The 16,026-nt window shown below is 43.3% G+C and overlaps 1 protein-coding gene across 2 annotated transcripts in view; it reads right to left on the bottom strand.

The window, feature by feature from the left end:
* The window catches only part of LARGE1 (LARGE xylosyl- and glucuronyltransferase 1), a 602,024-nt gene that overhangs the window by 449,514 nt on the left and 136,484 nt on the right, over positions 1–16,026 (bottom strand). The gene's annotated exons all lie outside the window — the stretch shown is intronic.

The following is a 16,026-nucleotide window of genomic DNA, read 5'->3' on the forward strand; positions in this document are numbered from 1 at the left end:
ACATACATACATACACGCATATATTTTATAGTTTAGGTGAGTTTTGAAGCCTGAACTAAACACTTATTAAAAGAGCACCTAGTTAGCACCTTACATGTACCAAGCACTCACCAGGTACTGTGTTTTCAAAAGTGACCAGAGTAAGGGTTGGCTTTAAAGAACACCATCTAACAAGAAAGACCAACATAAAACATCCACAGGAACCCCAAGAATGTGATGACTGAGATTTGCACAGACCTCTATGGGAGGACAGATGAAAGTGCCGACCCATCCATGTTTAGTCAAGAGGGCAAAACAGTTCCCGTGTTCCCGGCAGAGGGAACTGCGGAAGGCGGGCAAGGTTACCAGACAACACGCTCAAGGGAAAGGAGACTGGAGAGGCCCCAACGTCATGGGCGGGAGGCTACATCTCAATCACAGGGGAAAACCTACAAACACTCCACAGGGACTGTCTTAATAGCTTCCACCCTTTCACAGAACATGTCCAGAAAAGCATGAAACAATTCAAACATGCAGAGACCGGAGAGGAGCAGACAGACAACCTACAACCAGCCTGCAGAGGGACAATCGTGGACCACGCAGAAGGCTGGCTGAGACAGGTTCAAAGAAGACACAGAAGGTCAATCCAGACCGAGCAGAGGGCGAATGATCTTTCATCTGAGTACCTGACCAGGAAGGCACGTGACTTACAAAAAAATTTAAAAACCAACAGACCATACAATCTCATGTCCTCGCAGCTCCCAACACAGACATCACAGTGGCTGGAGGTGGAGAGAAAAGTCCACGTGGAGCCTCCTTCACAGAGCAGAACTGCCACGGCAGACAGTTATAAAAGGCTGCAGATTCCTGAGGAAGGGATGACCACCAAAGAGGGGGTTTAAATGTCCCCTTGAATGTGTCCTTCCCTCTGCCGTAACCCTTAAACCCTAAGTGACAATAGTCTGGTTTAAGTGTCTTCCTTCCGCACCAGGCTTGGTGTTTCTACAAGGTAGGTGCCGCGTCTGACTCACCTTGTATTCACTAAGACTTAGCCTACCGCCTGTCACCTGCAGGGCCTGATAACTGTCTGTCGAACAAATAAACGGAATCAGATTCTAACCAAAGGCGACCCTCTCAAGCTTCAGGAATCTGGGTTCGGCAACTTGCCGGCAATAAACACCCAACGGGGCCAACCTCAGCTGTCAAGGCTAAGCTTTCTTCTGTGACCACTCCGATGGGATTTTCTAAATGGCCCTCTTTGGAAATAGATCAAAGACCACAGGGCTGGAGGGTGTGGACGAGAAAGTGAAACCCGAAAAAGAAAAATCCCTTTAAAAAAGAATGTGGACTTGAGAAGTCCCCCCTAGGGAAGTTTTCTGATCTGAAGTTAGGGAAACAAACCCTACACACAAACTCCGCTAGTCACTAACGATGAGAAGCACAGCAATGCTGGTGATCTCTCAGGAAGAGGGAGTTCTGTGAGGAGAGGCTGTGCACTTAGAAAGATCTGGATGCAAATCCAGCTGCCACACTTGACTAGCTGTGACCTTGGCAAGGCCCCCGTCTCTGGGGAAGCTTCATTTTGTCCATCCATAACATAAGCGTTGCCCTCTGTAGTGGGGGATGGTATAAGCCTTAAATGAGAGCGCCCTAGAATAAGTGACTAGCAAAGATGATCAAGCACAAGGCAGACGTGACCCCACCGCCCTTCCAGAACACCAAAGAGCAGCCTTACTTACATTTTTTCATCTCTCGCCATTCCCACCCTCCCCCGCCCCAACAGGGTTTGGTAGAAAATAGATTTCAACAAATACGTCTTCACTGACATGGCACATGGGTATTTTAAACCTGAAAGACCCACCTATATAATCCACCTTCAGGTGGTAGGTACCATTACACTAAAATCACTTTTTTTTTCACAGTTCACTTAATTATGGTAAAGGCAACTAAAAGTAACTAGCACTTATTACGTGTCAAGCACCTTCCAGTGTTTTTTTACTTGCTTGATTCTCAAACTAGCCTATGAGGAAGGTGTTATTTTTTCCTCCCCATTTTTTTTTTTTTTTTTTTGTGGTACACGGGCCTCTCACTGTTGTGGCCTCTCCGGTTGCAGAGCACAGGCTCCGGACGCGCAGGCTCAGTGGCCACGGCTCACGGGCCCAGCCGCTCCGCGGCATGTGGGATCCTCCCGGACCGGGGCACGAACCCGTGTCCCCTGCATCGGCAGGCGGACTCTCAACCACTGCACCACCAAGGAAGCCCTCCTCCCCATTTTATAGATGAGAAAACCAAGGCCCAGAAAGATGGATGAGCTGACCAAAAGTTACACACACCTAGGGCAGAGACACCTCAGGCTCTTTCTCCTTAAGTAATTCACTCTAACAGCTTTGCCACGGGGGCATTTTCCTTCTGTTGGAAACTAAAGCCATCATACTGAATCTTATTATTTTCTTTCCCAGGGTCAAACATATCACCACTGTTTGCTCCCATTCCAAAAAAAAAAAAAAAGTGCAATAGACAGAAATATAATTGGAAAAGCTATAGAAGAATTTATAATTTAGAGGAAAGTAGGAATATATATGGAGCGGAACTCAAGTGGCATTACTATTTAAATAATACTTTTTAAGACTCTTTACAACAGACAGCAGAAGCAAGAAGAACTACAATCCTGCAGCCTATGGAACAAAAACCACATTAACAGAAAGATACACAAGATGAAAAGGCAGAAGGCTGTGTACCACATGAAGGAACAAGAGAAGACCCCAGAAAAATAACTACATGAAGTGGAGATAGGCAAGCTTCCAGAAAAACAATTCAGAATAATGATATTGAAGATGATACAGGACCTCGGAAAAAGAATGGAGGCAAAGATCCAGAGGATGCAAGAAATGTTTAACAAAAAACCTAGAAGAATTGAAGAACAAACAAACAGAGAGAAAAACTACATTAGGGCTTCCCTGGTGGCACAGTGGTTCAGAGTCTGCCTGCAGATGCAGGGGACACGGGTTCGTGCCCCGGTCCGGGAAGATCCCACATGCCGTGAAGCGGGTGGGCCCGTGAGCCATGGCCACTGAGTCTTCACATCCGGAGGCTATGCTCCACACGGGAGAGGCCACAACAGTGAGAGGCCCACGTACCAAACAAAAAAATAAATAAATAAATAAAAACTACACTAGAAGGAATCAATAGCAGAATAACTGAGGCAGAAGAACGGATAAGTGACCTGGAGGAGAGAATGGTGGAATTCACTGCTGCAGAACAGAATAAAGAAAAAAGAATGGAAAGAAACGAAGACAGCCTAAGAGACCTCTGGGACAACATTAGATGCAACAACATTCGCATTATAGGGGTCCCAGAAGGAGAAGAGAGAGAGAAAGGACCAGAGAAAATATCTGAGGAGATTACAGTCAAAAACTTCCCTAAGATGGGAAAGGAAATAGCCACCCAAGTCCAGGAAGCGTAGAGAGTCCCATACAGGACAAGCCCAAGGAGAAACACGCTGAGACACACAGTAATCAAATTGGCAAAAATTAAAGACAAAGAAAAATTATTGAAAGCAACAAGGGAAAAATGACAAATAACATACAAGGGAACTCCCATAAGGTTAACAGCTGATTTCTCAGCAGAAACTCTACAAGCCAGAAGGGAGTGTCATGATATACTTAAAGTGATGAAAGGGAAGAAACTACAACCAAGATTACTCTACCCAGCAAGGGTCTCATTCAGATTTGATGGAGAAATCAAAAGCTTCACAGACAAGCAAAAGCTAAGAGAATTCAGCACCACCAAACCAGCTTCTACAACAAATACTAAAGGAACTTCTCTAAGTGGGAAACACAGGAGAAGAAAAGGACCTACAAAAACAAACCCAAAACAATTAAGAAAATGGTCATAGGAACATACATATTGATAATTACCTTAAACGTGAATGGATTAATGCTGCAACCAAAAGACACAGGATTGCTGAATGGATACAAAAACAAGACCCATCTATATGCTGTCTACAAGAGACCCACTTCAGACCTAGGGACACATACAGACTGAAAGTGAGGGGATAGAAAAAGATATTTCATGCAAATGTAAATCAAAAGAAAGGTGGAGTACCAATACTCATATCAGATAAAATAGACTTTAAAATAAAGAATCTTGCAAGAGACAAGGAAGGACACTACATAATGATCAGGGGATCAATCCAAGAAGAAGATATAACAATTATAAATATATATGCATCCATCATAGGAGCACCTCAATACATAAGGCAGCTTGCTAACAGCTATAAAAGAGGAAATCGATAGTAACACAGTAATAGTGGGGGACTTTAACACCTCACTTACATCAAAGGACAGATCATCCAAAATGAAAATAAACAAGGAAACAGAAGCTTTAAATGACACAATAGACCAGATAGATAAATTGCTATTTATAGGACATTCTATCCAAAAACAGCAGATTACACTTTCTCCTCAAGTGCTCACGGAACATTCTCCAGGATAGATCACATCTTGGGTCACAAATCAAGCCTCAGTAAATTTTAGAAAATTGAAATCATATCAAGCATCTTTTCTGACCACAGCACTATGAGATTAGAAATCAATTACAGGGAAAAAAACGTAAAAAACACAAACACATGGAGGCTAAACAATACGTTACTAAATAACCAAGACATCGCTGAAGAAATCAAAGAGGAAATCAAAAAATACCTACAGACAAATGACAATGAAAACACGACAATCCAAAACCTATGGGATGCAGCAAAAGCAGTTCTAAGAGGGAAGTTTATAGCTATACAAGCCTACCTCAAGAAGCAACAAAAACCTCATATAAACAATCTAACCTTACACCTAAAGGAACTAGAGAAAGAAGAAGTAACAAAACCCGAAGTTAATAGTAGGAAAGAAATCATAAAGATCAGAGCAGAAATAAACAAAATAGAAACAAAGAAAACAATAGCAAAGATGAATAAAACTAAAAGCTGATTTTTTGAGAAGATAAACAAAATTGATAAACCATTAGCCAGACTCATCAAGAAAAAGAAGGAGAGGACTGAAACCAATAAAATTAGAAATGAAAAAGGAGAAGTTACAACAGACACCCCAGAAATACAAAGCATCCTAAGAGACTACTACAAGCAAGTCTATGCCAATAGAATTGGCAACCTGGAAGAAATGGACAAATTCTTAGAAAGGTATAACCTTCCAAGACTGAACCAGGAAGAAGTAGAAAATATGAACAGACTGATCACAAGTAATGAAATTGAAACTGATCAAAAATCTTCCAACAAACAAAAGTCCAGGACTAGATGGCTTCACAGGTGAATGTTATCAAACATTTAGAGAAAAGCTAACACCCGTCCTTCTCAAACTCTTCCAAAAAATTGCGGAGGAAGGAACACTCCCAAACTCATTCTGTGAGGCCACCATCACCCTGATACCAAAATCAGACAAAGACACTACAAAAAAAGAAAATTACAGACCAATATCACTGATGAACATAGATGCAAAAATCCTCAACAAAATACTTGCAAACAGAATCCAGCAACACATTAAAAGGATCATACACCATGATCTAGTGGGATTTATCCCAGGGATATAAAGATTCTTCAATATACACAAATCAATCAATGTGATACACCATATTAACAAATTGAAGAATAAAAACCATATGATCACCTAAATAGATGCAGAAAAAGCTTTTGACAAAATCCAACACCCATTTATGATAAAAACTCTCCAGAAAGTGGGCATAGAGAGGACCTACCTCAACATAATAAAGGCCATATACAACAAACCCACAGCAAATATCATTCTCAATGGTGAAGAACTGAAAGCATTTCCTCTAAGATCAGGAACAACATAAGGATGTCAACTCTCGTCACTATTATTCAACATCATTTTGGAAGTCCTAGCCATGGCAATCAGAGAAGAAAAAGAAATAAAAGGAATACAAATTGGAAAAGAAGAAGTAAAACTGTCACTGTTTGCAGATGACATACTATACATACAGAATCCTAAAGATGCCACCAGAAAACTACTAGAGCTAATCAATGAATTTGGTAAAGTTGCAGGATACAAAAGTAATGCACAGAAATCCCTTGCATTCCTATACACTAATGATGAAAAATCTGAAAGAGAAATTAAGTGACCATTTGCCATTGCAACAAAAAGAAAAAAATACTTAGGAATAAACCTACCTAGGGAGACTAAAGACCTCTATGCAGAAAACTATAAGATACTGATGAAAGAAATTAAAGATGATACCAACAGGTGGAGAGATATACCATGTTCTTGGACTGGATATATCAATATTGTGAAAATGACTATACTACCCAAAGCAATCTACAGATTCAATGCAATCCCTATCAAATTACCAATGGCATTTTTTACGGAACTAGAACAAAAAATCTTAAAATTTGTATGGAGACACAAAAGACCCCGAATAGCCAAAGCAGTCTTGAGGGAAAAAAATGGAGCGGGAGGAATCAGACTCCTTGACTTCAGATTATACTACAAAGCTACAGTAATCAAGGCAATATGATACTGGCACAAAAACAGAAACATAGATCAATGGAACAAGATAGAAAGCCCAGAGATAAACCCAAGCACCTATGGTCAACTAATCTATGACAAAGGAGACAAGTATATACAATGGAGAAAAGACAGTCTCTTCAAGAAGTGGTGCTGGGAAAACTGGACAGCTACATGTAAAAGAATGAAATTAGAATACTCCCTAACACCATACACAAAAATAAACTTAAGATGGATTCGAGACCTCAATGTAAGACTGGACACTATAAAACTCTTAGAGGAAAACATAGGAAGAACACTCTTTGACATAAATCACAGCAAGATCTTTTTTGATCCAACTCCTAGAGTAATGGAAATAAAAACAAAAATAAACAAATGGGGCCTAATGAAACTTAAAAGATTTTGCAAAGCAAAGGAAACCATAAACAGGACGAAAAGACAACCCTCAGAATGGGAAAAAATATTTGCAAGCGAATCAACGGACAAAGGATTAATCTCCAAAATATATAAACAGCTCATGCAGCCCGATATTAAAAAAACAAACAACCCAGTCCGAAAATGGGTAGAAGACCTAAACAGACATTTCTCCAAAGAAGACATATAGATGGCCAAGAAACACACGAAAAGCTCCTCAGTATGACTAATTATTAGAGAAATGCAAATCAAACTACAATGAGGTATTATCACCTCACACCACTTAGAATGGGCTTCATCAGAAAGTCTACAAGCAACAAATGCTGGATAGGGTGTGGAGAAAAGGGAACCCTCTTGCACTGTTGGTGGGAATGTAAATTGATACAGTCACTATGGAGAACAGTATGGAGTTTCCTTAAAAAACTAAAAATTGAATTACCATATGATCCAGCAATCCCACTACTGGGCATATACCCAGATAAAACCATAATTCAAAAAGACACATGCACCCCAATGTTCACTGCTGCACTATTTACCATAGCCAGGTCATGGAAGGAACCTAAATGCCCATCGACAGATGAATGGATAAAGAAGATGTGGTACATATATAGAATGGAATATTACTCAGCCATAAAAAGGAACGAAATTGGGTCATTTGTTGAGACGTGGATGGATCTAGAGACTGTTACACAGAGTGAAGTTAAGTCAGAAAAAGAAAAACAAATATCGTATATTAACACATATATGTGGAGCCTAGAAAAATGGTACAGATGAACTGGTTTGCAGGGCAGAAATAGAGACACAGATGTAGAGAACAAACGTATGGACACCAAGGGGGGAAAGCGGCTGGGGGGTGGGGATGGTGGTGTGATGAATTGGGCAACTGGGATTGACATGTATACACTGATGTGTATAAAACTTATGACTAATAAGAATCTGCTGTATAAAAAAATAAATAAAATTAAAAATTTTAAAAGACTCTTTACAACACTTATTTTCCTCCTTTGCTCTCTCCATCTGCAGACGTTAATTTCAACTGTCACAATTCGTACAAAGTTTTAAAACAGAGTCTAGGGTGGTTTGCCTTTTATGATAACCCTGGCATCTGAAATTAAACCCAGCAGGTAAAAAATATTCCTTCATGAATCTGACTTTTAAATGGCACCTTTGTGCACTAGAAACACATTTTAAAGAAAAATCTCAATGTATATCAGAAGTTCCTCCAGGAAGTTAATATAGGTATCAACATAAGAAGAAGAAAGGAAGGAAGAAACCAGAGGTGGGCTGGAAATTACATCCCAAGCATGTGCAAATGTTGATGCATTAACTAGAAAACCAGTCTCTAAACTGTTCTTGCCTGGGGAAAGGGAGAAGGCCTCACCTATTAATCCAGGTGTCTAAGAGTCATCTCTAAATGCCCCTCCCTCAAATCCAACATCCAATTCCTTAGCCAAGCTGGTCAATTTCTCCTCCTAAATATCTACTCCATCTGTCTTCTCCCATTTGTCTTAACCAATGAAATTCACATCTATGAAATATACTGTATGAGGCAGAAGAATTCCCATGAGCTGTTAAGCCACAAAAGGTAGGATTCAAAGTTGAACATAAAATGTGATTGCAAGTATCCTTCAATCCAATGTAATAAATTGTATATAAACATATAAATACCTACGTAGCTATAGATATGAAAAAGGTGTAAGTGTTGAAAGTTATCTCTGGGTATAGCATATGGATAATTTCAATATACATGAACATATACTTTTCCTAAATATTATATAAATATAAGGAGTATGCATTCCTTTCATCATTTAAAAATATTTAAAAGCTTAAATCACTATGTCTTCTTGTTATATTGCTTTCAATTCAAAACACCTCAGTGCAGACAGTGTAGTATATACGTGTTACTTTTACCTTACATGCTAGGGGCAGTGAGTTAACATATGTAGGATCCTAGTTGGGAATATACCCTCGAGGGGTTGCTGGTTCCCACCTGAAAGACCCCAGTCAGAGGCCCACATTCCAAACACTGCTGTGTTCAGCCATCTCTGATCAACACCAGAGGCTGTGTTTTTTTCTTTTTTCTTTTTTTTTAATAGATCTTTATGGTGTTCAAGACGTGTGGATTGTCCTGAAACAATGCACATGAAGAGGGAATAAAAATCTAAGTAACCTCCAAAAACAAAGTCTAAGGAACACAATGGCCAAACCCATCAGAACCACTTAGGATCCCAAACTGATCCTAGGACAAGTAACAGACTTGGGCCACCAATTTTTCTAACTAAAAGGGTGGCTGAATCCTGAGAGTCATAACATTGTCACCCCTGTACTAAGAGGGCAAAGAGCTCATAAAACAGGTCCTACAGCAGATAGAACCTCTGCCGACGTTAGCTTGGCTGTTATCATTATTTGTATTATTGCTGGTATGACAACCCCACCTCATGTCTATACCCAAGCCATCCTCTCACACATACCCCAACCATGCTACAGTGTCCTACCTCCTCTGCTGGACCTCAGGAGGAATTTCAAGTCCTTACTGCTTCTGTGAAACCTTTCTGGCAAGTCCAGACCTAGAGCCTTTCCTTCTCTTTGTTTCTAAACCCCAATAGGTGTCAAGAGCACGTTCCTGATCACTTAATTGTTTTCTAATCATTTCCTGTCATCTCTCCACATCAGACCAAAACCTCTAAGGGCAAAGGATCCAGGTCTTCTACCAGCATTTAAGACAAAGGTTTACAGTAGCCATCTCAACCCAAAGTGTGGTCCCCGAACCAGCAGCCACTGCAGAATGTCGGCCCCACCCCAGCCCCAATGAATCAGAATCTGCATTTTAACAAGAGCCTAAGTGATTCGAGAGCACGTTACTGTTTGAGAGGCCTGTACTCAAGCGCTTAGTAAGTAACTGGTTAATACCCAAAGCCGGCCTCTCCCCTCACCTCACCCTGCAGGGACAAGCCAGTGCAGGAGGGAGCACCATTCACTTCCTGGACTTCTTCAATTGCATATTTACTACAACCGTTCTCTGACTGATAGAAGCAGAGTTTCTAGAAGGAAAAGCGCCTTTTTCTAATTAAACACAAGCATCTTATGGACCAATGGCAGCTCTGATGACCCACCCTGACCTCCTGGCAAAAGCAATTCTTGCACATTTGAATAATAACTGAGCAACACCAACACCACCCACAGAGGCACCACCACACCCATTTTACAGAAGGGAAAGTTGACACTAAAAGAGGCTAAGGACACTGATTTAGTTGTTGAAAACCCTGGGATTCAAATTCTAGTATTTTCTGAAAAAAACAGGAAAAGAGTTCTTTGCTACAGGACACAAAATTGATGACCAGTCTGAACCTTCCCAGTCAGAGCAGATACTTCAAGGGCAGGCACCTTGTCCATTCTGGCCACTGCTGCTTGCTTGTTGCCAGCACAGTATCTGGCACACAAGGAGGTGATCAAGAAACATGTATTGAGTGGGTCAAGGCCTGAATCTCTCAGTGAGAGCCAGCAGCCTCCCTGGATGTTCATGATCATACAAACTACTCCTGTCACACAACCTCCAGCCCACTCTTTCCTCCCAAGTCCAACGATGAAATCCTGTGGAACTTCCACTGTGTGACCCACACATTCCTCTTTATTCTCAACTTCCCCTCACTTCATTCTACCTCCAGCTTTTAAGGGAATGCATAGCTGTCCCCTGGACCACTGCTTTCCCAAGGGAAAAGTCTTTCCACTACTCTCTCAAGGCAAACACACAACAACTGGAAAAAAAAAAAAAAAAAAAAGCACACCCTAAAAGTTAAGAATTCTGTTTTATTCGGTGGACTTTCTGAGCACTTCAAACCCTGAAGGCAGCCCCTCAGTTTGCTCTGAAGAGGTGTGGGAGGAGCCAGGATATATAGGAGTTTTGCAACAAAAACCAGGTAGCTAGAACATCAAAAGGTTCCTGTTAATTAAAGACCAGACATCTCAAGTTAATGAATTTAGCGCTTTTCTGTGTATGGGAAGATGCAAGAGTCTGGGCTCACTGAAATCATTCCTTTGATCTGCACCTCAGCTCTGTAGGGCCTGTTCTTTCCCATCCTGAGGCTCCTCAAAGCGCACCACTGGGGGCGGCTGCAGTGACCGAGGTGGCATTCTTTGTCCACAGACCTAAGGACTAGGAAGTGGGTCTCCACCCTCCCAGCTTCCAGTAGTCGCTACCGAATCTTCTGCCCCTCCCTCGCAGGAAGACCACTGTTCCTCCGAGGCACCCCCAGTCAGTCATTAAGCAAGTAAGTCCTGGTCACGCCTCTCCTTCTTGGAAGACTTTAGTTCTCACCACGCCTCTCCACCTTAATATCGTGACGCAAATAGCCAATTCACAATACCTGCTACTTCACGTGGGCCAGGTTCACATTCTAGAACAACCTCCGAGACAGCAAATGTCAACATGAGTGGCCGCCCAGCCCCCTCTGGTCGCCTCCCCAGCTGCCCTTACACAAATGCTTCGCTGTCTTCAGGAACCTCGATCCACTGGCTTTCTTCATTACTATTCATCCAGGTCCAGATTTTCCTTATATTTTCACTTATTCGGCTCAGATGCCCTGGTTTATGATTATAACTTCCCTCTGCAAGGACTCACACCTCCCTTGGCCCTCCTTTTCTCCAACCGTACTAGCCTGGAGAAATCTGATGCTTCAAATGAACGAACACAACTATGCTTGTTCTCCACGGCTTTCCGTGGGAAGCCAAACGTTAGGGTATGAAATCATGCTCTCAGGCAGGCAGATTCGTTCCCTTTAATCATTTCTGGTTTCAAATGGGCGGTCACCTGCTCAGAAACGCTGCTATTCTTTCTCTGGTAAACTCACTCTCCTATCCTCTGAGATTTTGGGCGGGGGGGCCGCATTGGGTCTTCGTTGCTGGGCGTGGGCTTTCTCTAGTTGCAGTGAGTGGTGGCTACTGTTCGTTGCGGTGCGCGGGCTTCTCATTGCGGTGGCTCCTCTTGTTGCATGGCACAGGCTCTAGGCGCGTGGGCTTCAGTAGTTGTGGCACATGGGCTCAGTAGTTGTGGCTCACAGGCTCTAGAGCACAGGCTCAGTAGTTGTGGCACACAGACTTAGTTGCTCCATGGCATGTGGGATCTTCCCAGACCAGGACTCGAACCCATGTCCCATGCATTGGCAGGCAGATTCTTAACCACTGAACCACCAGGGAAGTCCCTGAGATATTTATTTCATATATGCCTTTTCTCGCCAAACCTCTTCTTTTCGGAATGGTAAATTCCAGGAAGTGTTCCAGGCATCAGTTGGGGATGCATCTTTGTTTCTCTACCCAGGTGATATCCCCAATTCCAATGGCTTGTAAAAGAATCTCTAGGCTGATGACTCCCACCTTTGTATCTCTAACCCTAGCCTCCCCTTGACCTCCAGATTGACATGTATCATGATCTTCCTCTACGGCACATGCCTCAGACCTCAACTCCTGATTTCCCTTCCAAACCCGTCCCTCTCTAGATCTTTCCCACCTCCATAAAGGGCAACATCATCTACTCCATTGCTCAGACCAGATACCTGGGAGCCATTCTCAATGCCTCACTTACCCCTCTCATCTTGTCAAGTCCACGCATCCTCCCATCCTGCCATGTTCACCCTTAAAACATGTACTCTTTCCCATAACACACACATTTCTCTCTAGTTTTCCTGCCACTATATGAATCAAATCCACCATCATCTCCCATGTGTGCTTCCTGCAGAACCTCCTATCTCTGATCATGCTTGAAATCATTCAATGTTTCCCCCAGCTCTCAAATCCTAAACTCTCTGCCACGCCGACAAAGACTTGCTTGGCTAACTTCTAACTATCTCTAGGGTCACACTGCTGGCAAGTCTAGATCTGGCTGCATCTCTTCAAGTCTAGATCTTGAAAGCTACCAACTCAGAGAGGTCTTCTTGGACCCTCCTAAGCCTAAGTATCGTCCTCCCCAACCCACTTCACTTTATCACCATGCCCTGGGTGTTTCCTTCACAGGACTCACCAAATTTTGGAATTATCCAATTATTTGACTACTCGTTGAATGGCTGCCTCACCCACTAGACTGTCATCTCCACTTGGGCCAAGTCCATGACTGCTTTATATTCAATGAGTACCCAGGCACATAGAAGGCATTGTTTAAATGAACAGATGAAGGTGCTGGGAGAGCCTCGGCAAGCAGGCACCTTGCTGTCACTTGTATTGCTCCCAAAGCCCTTTTAAACAAAAGTCTGCCAGCTAGCTGTCTGACTGTACACCATCTGTAATATGAGAAACAAAATCCACACAGCACCTCAAGTAGGTCCTTGCAGCAATGGTGTGCCCCTCAGAAACCCTCTGTTACGTCTGAGGTCCCTTGCAAAGTTCACTTCAGTAACTTTCTCTCCTTTCTCTGCCCCCAGAGGAAGAGCACACAAGAGGCACTGGATCTGGAGCATCCCTCCTAAAGGCCTACCAGCAGTCTCTTCCTTCCTCCACCTCCTCCTCTGCACATCAGGCCCCAAAGCCTCTCCCTCCTGCAGATGAACCTGTAGCTTCTGCTGTCCAACTGGCACTCGTGATCTCTTTTTTCATTCGGAGAATGGCATTTGGCCTGGGAGGCACTGTTTAAAAACTGATCATGTGCACTGCAAGAGTAAGAGCCACATGCAATATGCTTTGAAACAAACACTAACAACGTGGAGTTCACTGTGTTTTAAGGTCTCAAAGGGTCCATCCCCACCAACTTACTTGGTCCTGATCCCACTGGGAAGTCAAATTCTCCTGCTCCAGGGAAACAGGTCCTTTTACCTCGGAACCACTGTGATGGCTCAGATCAAGGGCAGAGGCCTCCCTAGGGTCACGAACCCAGTTTTCAACCACCCATTTCCCCAAAACTCTGCAGTTAGGACACTCTACCTGCAGCCTGAGAGTTCTGCCTGTTTTGTTTCTAATTATGGTTTTGTTTTGTTTTGTTTTGTTTTTTTGCGGTATGCAGGCCTCTCACTGTTGTGGCCTTTCCCGTTGTGGAGCACAGGCTCCAGACGCACAGACTCAGCGGCCATGGCCCACGGGCCCAGCTGCTCCGAGGCATGTGGGATCTTCCCAGACCAGGGCACAAACCCGCGTCCCCTGCATCGGCAGGCGGACTCTCCACCACTGCGCCACCAGGGAAGCCCTCTAATTATGTTTTAAAAAACAACCCCCAAGGCACAGCGGGAATTTCACACGGACCTCACAGCATTTATAAGAGGACCGGGCATCAGGACCTGGGCTTTGCACATAGGCTGTAGGATCTCAGAAAGTCATTCAATACCTCAGAACCTCCCATCTCTTTTTGTGAAGGCCCATGGCAATATCAAGCATTAAGGGCTGTCGCAAGGATCAAGGGAGATCAAATGAAACCCAAATACAATTACACAATAACGTGAGATACTACAGTAGTATTAATAACATAAAAATGAATTAGTTGAATTTTAGCTGCTTGACCATCAAATTTTAAAGACACCACAGACACTACTGCCTCCTTGCTGTGACATCCACAAAGCACGCAGAAGGGCATCTTAGTCCATCTAGGCTGCTATAGAAAAAATATCATCGACTGGGTGGCTTAATCAGCACACATTCATTTCTCACTGTTCTGGAGACTGGGAAGCCCAAGACCAAGGCGCTGTTAGATTCTGTGTCTGGTGAGGACTGTGTCTGGGTGCATCCTGGTTCACAGGTGGCCATCTTCTCCTTGTGTCCTCACATGGTGGAAAAGGTGAGGGAGCTCCCTGGGGTCTCTTTTATAAGGGCACTGATCCCATTCATGGGGGTTCCACCCTCATGACCTAATCACCTCCCCAAACCATCACATTGGGGGTTAGAATTCAATACACAGATTTTAGGGGGACACAAACATTCAGTCTATGTAAAGGAGGAGAGGGAATTAATAAATATGACTGTGCCCTGGCCCAGCCTCAAGGTGGTGCATATCAGCAAAGGGAGTACTATACAAAGGAAAGAACATCCTAACATCTGCCAGGAGGAAAAAAAGAAATGTGCTGAGCAATTATTCAATACGGTACTGCTCTTTATAAGGGGACAACTTCCGTTCTTTAAAAAGGGACTGCCCCATGAAACAAATTCTACTTCAATACTTAGTACCAGGAAATGATTCTCCCATGAAGAACCAATATGCTTCCTTGGATAAGACAATAGCTACTCTTACAAAACTCATCCTGTTTTCCACACCTACTTTTAAAAAGGTAAAAGTAAATAAGAGGGCTTCCCTGGTGGCGCAGTGGTTGAGAGTCCGCCTGCCGATGCAGGGGACTGGGTTCGTGCCCCGGTCCTGGAAGATCCCACATGCCGCAGAGCGGCTGGGCCCGTGGGCCATGGCCGCTGAGCCTGTGCGTCCGGAGCCTGTGCTCCGCAATGGGAGAGGCCACAACAGTGAGAGGCCCGCGTACAGCAAAAAAAAAAAAAAAAAAAAAAGTAAATAAGAGAAGTTAATTTTAATGATACATTTTGTTCAACTTAGCATGTCTAAAATATTAGCATTTTAACACATAGTCAATACAAAATATTAATGAGATATTTTACGCTCTTTTTCTCATTCTACATCATCAAAATCCAGAGGGTACCTTATATTAACAGCACATCTCCATTTGACCTAGCCACACTTCAGGTGCTGCAGAGCCATGATGCTGGACGGTACCAGTTTAAATATCTTCTAGGCCTTCACACCGTCCTGTTTAGGGAAGTAAGTTTGGCTGCGGGCTTGACAATGGACTTGAGGCAGAGAACGCTGATGGCTTTGCAGTAATGCAGGCTGGATAAATAGCAACCTTGAGCCGGGTGGTGGCAGAACTAGAGAGAACTGGATTTAACCAGCCTTGGGAGCGCTTAGGAAAGAGGGCAACGTTCATTGGGCAACTAGGATGCCAGGCACCACACTGACACTTCCACAAGGCCTGAGGTCACTCAGGCTTCACAACCTATCTGGGAGGCTCCACTTTACAGATAAAGGCACCGAGGCTCAAAAGGTTAGGTAACTCAGTTCACACAGCTGGGAAGAGGGGCACTGGATTAACCCCAAGACTTCTGGCTTCAGACCCAAAGTGCTTTCCTCAGGGAG

This window comes from Mesoplodon mirus, assembly GCF_964341445.2.
Source record: "Mesoplodon mirus genome assembly, chromosome: 11".
Taxonomy (NCBI): Eukaryota; Metazoa; Chordata; class Mammalia; order Artiodactyla; family Ziphiidae; genus Mesoplodon; species Mesoplodon mirus.